Source organism: Cynara cardunculus (genome assembly GCF_001531365.2).
Source record: "Cynara cardunculus var. scolymus isolate 2C chromosome LG 13, CcrdV1, whole genome shotgun sequence".
Taxonomy (NCBI): Eukaryota; Viridiplantae; Streptophyta; class Magnoliopsida; order Asterales; family Asteraceae; genus Cynara; species Cynara cardunculus.
In genome coordinates, this window is record NC_037540.1 from 6,193,368 (window position 1) to 6,197,123 (window position 3,756).

General features: G+C 37.2%; 1 pseudogene; it reads right to left on the reverse strand.

Annotated features, from left to right (window-relative positions):
- Positions 1–1,620: 1,620 nt before the first annotated feature.
- Positions 1,621–3,182, reverse strand: LOC112525372 (annotated as a pseudogene).
- Between the last annotated feature and the right edge of the window lie 574 nt (positions 3,183–3,756).

Below are 3,756 nucleotides of genomic sequence, written 5' to 3' on the forward strand. Positions count from 1 at the left end.
AATTGAAATAGAAAATCGATTGATAAGAACAAGTGTCTGGTGCTTCAATTAACTGTCTGATTCCATTTCAGACAGTTACTACTGATGTATTGTTCATTTCTTTATCTTGCATAGAGAGATATCTACATTGCATACTAGATCCTCTTTTATGGGATTTTCTATGATCAGGTTGGCTCTGCTTGCATGACTCCCAGTTCTGATTCAGCAAGTATCGCTTCAAGATTACGATGATTTTTATCTGTATATATGATCATTATTATTTTGGACTTAATTTCGTATCCAACAGTATGCATGCAACATGCTACTTATTTATTATGTAAACTTAATGGGCTTTATTCGGTTTAATGGGTCTTAATGCGCTTTATTCGGATTTATTAATTAATTTTTGTAATATTGTAATAAATAATAAATAATTGGAAATTTAATAATCAATAATTAAAAATTAATAAGTAATTAAATTTGTAGTTGTAAAATAAAAAATGGCGAAAATCAGATTCCCTCGCTGATCAGTGAGGGATCAACGAGGGAATCTGATTTTTGCCAATTCCCTTGCTGAACCCTCGCTGATCAGCGAGGGATCAGCGAGAGAATCAGATTTTTGTCATTTCCCTCGCTGATCCCTCGCTGATCAGTGACGGATTAACGAGAGAATCTAATTTTTGCCAATTCCCTCGCTGATCAGCGAGGGATCAGCGAGAGAATTGTCCGATTTTTTGATTTTCTTGATTTTCATGTGTTATATGTACACATTTATATATTTAGGTATTCATATATTCATTCTCGGTATTATTGTGCCTTAACTCATTTAACTGGGTCTTAATCCATTTACCGGGCTATTTTGAGTGTATCGGGCTTTAATGAACTTTATTCGGTTTAATGGGCCTCAATGGGCTTTATTCAGTTTAATGGGCCATAATGAGCTTTATTCGGTTTTATTAATTAATTTTTGTAATATTCTTCAAAATAATAAATAATTGGAAATTTAATAATCAATAATTAAAAATTAATAAGTAATTAAATTTGTAGTTGTAAAATAAAAAAATGGCGAAAATCAGATTCCCTCACTGATCCCTCGCTGATCAGTGAGGGAATCTGATTTTTGCCATTTCCCTCGCTGATCCCTCGCTGATCATTGAGGGATCAGCGAGGGAATCTGATTTTTGTCATTTCCCTCACTGATCCCTCGCTGATTAGTAATTAAAAATTAATAAATAATTGGAAATTTAATAATAAATAATAAAAAATTAATTAGTAATTAAATTTGTAGTTATAAAATAAAAAAATTGTTGAAAATCAGTTTCTAGGCAATCTCTCGCTGATCCCTCGCAGATCAGCGAGAGATTGTCTAGAAATTGAATTCCTCGCTGATCCCTCGCAGATCAACGAGGGATCAGCGAGGGAATAGCCAAAAACTGAATCCCTTGCTGATATAAAACTAGGTATCAGCGACGACCATCAGCGACGACCATCAGCGAGGGAAAAAATCCCTCGCTAGATTAGCGAGGGATTTTTTCCCTCGCTGATGGTCGTCGCTGATGGTCGTCGCTGATACCTAGTTTTATAGTAGTGTGACATGGATGTTGCTGAATGGCATAAACTTATGAAATTACATTGATAGAATGACATATTTCTTTTCTTATTCAGACAAGTAGGCATTGCTAGCTAGAACAGGAGAGGTGGATGCAACCCTTTTATTTCTAGATTTGACAAATTAGTAAGAAAAAAGACAGATTCTCCTCCATCAATTTTCTTAGAGCTTCACAACTTCTGGAATAAAAACTGGGTATTCATGAATGCAGTCTGCCCATGCCCCAATTTTTGGAATTTCAATGTCTCTATTGATACACTTCCAAACCACGCTGTTACACTTGAATCCACTACCAAACCCTATTTTGCCAAACCATGTCACCTTTCTTCATCCTCCCTTTACCTTCTATGTATCCCATCTCATACCATACTGATGATGTTGATGTATTCCCGAACCTATACAGCGTCATCCTTGCCGCCTCCACGTCCTCATCAGACAACCACAACCTCTTCTGGACCTCACCGATAACCGGCCGTCCTCCTGCATGGATACAGAAATGATCAAACGCCTTTCTGAAATCCGGAATGTAGGGTTTCCACTGCAGGTTAAAGATTTTTCTTCCTAATAAGTTGAAGAGAAACGAGAGTTTTTCAGAAACAGGAAGAACCAATGACCCCAATGTGCCGATGTTTGATTTCAAGGACCTGGCCGCTATTACCATGAGATCCATGCTGAGGAATATTCCTACATGACCTTCACTGTCTTCTTCTTGCCTAACACAATTATAAGATTTGTCATCACTGCCTTTGTGAGTCCGGACAACATGCAACAGACTGTACTTTGCATGTTTACGCAGAGACCTTTTGTTTGTCAATAGGATTGTTGCACCTCCCATTCGGAAGAGACAGTTTGGCAGAAGCATCGATCTTTCCTTACCCATATAAGAATTTGGAGTGATGATTTCAGTGCTTATAATGACTGCATTTGATTCTGGATGGACCTGAAGAAGGTGCTTAGCTAAGTCGATTGCAATAAGTCCTGCGCTGCACCCCATCCCAGATAAGTTATAGCTCTTCACATTACTTTTCATATTGTACTTGTGAACCACCATAGACGAAAGAGATGGAATCGGACTAAAAAGGCCACAGTTGACAATTACAATATCAATGTCTTGAGGGCTTAGTCCTGTTTGCTGAAACAAAGAGTCCATTCCTGAGAAAATGACGAGTTCGGTCTCTTCTCTAGCACCGATCATACTTATGTTTGGTGGTAGGTAATGTAATTGGTGGGGTAAACTTGTTTCCTCACCCAACCCTGCCCGTTCGAAGATCTTAACTTGGAATGCAACGCTTTCGGGTTCTGAGGCTAAGATGATGCGCCCATGTTCGTATGCGGTGGCAAAGGGGACCCTCAACATCGGGGGAGGCTTGAAACAAGTGAAGTCGAGGAGGTAGACGGTTCGGGGCTTGTTGATGAAGGAGAAGGTGAGCTTGATGATGATAATTAGTAGAAGGAGATGATGTAGAGAGTGAAGATGAGAACCTAAGCCTTGTTGAAATGCATGGATGGAGATGGCAAGGGTTAAGAATATGAGCAGGAGTATGTGAGTGTGGTTGATGAGATACTCAAAGGCTTCTTTTGCAAATTTAAGCATTTGAGATTCAAGATAAGGCTCAATTTTCTTCAACATTTTGGAGGTAGAAGAGGAGAGTGATTGTGAGTTCTTTTTTGGGAAATGGGTACAAATGAGAAAAGGTGTTGGAGGGGCATTTATCAAGAGAAAAATGTTAGGTAATCAATCAACAACTATAGAATTGTTTATATATATATTATATATATATATATATATATATATATGAATAAAGGCAATAAAAATAGAGTTTATTTTATAAATCAAATAAACAATAAACAATTGATTCAAATTTGAGAATTTCTTTTGATTAAGATTCTTGTTTGAAATCACAATCCATTAAGGATACAACGATAAAACTTTTGCACGTACAAAGATTTAGTCGGTATAGGGTACATCTAGTGAATACAACAATTAAATTCAAGTTTTTCATTTGAATCTAGCAAATGAAACTTATGTTTGGTGATGGAAAATGGAGGAAACCTAGAAAAATGCAAGAAGAAGGGGAGAGATTTTCGGTGGAGAAGTGAGGCTTTTATACATTTGCTATGTTACTGAATGTAACTGTCAAAAGGCCTAGGTGACTTTACCTGCGTGA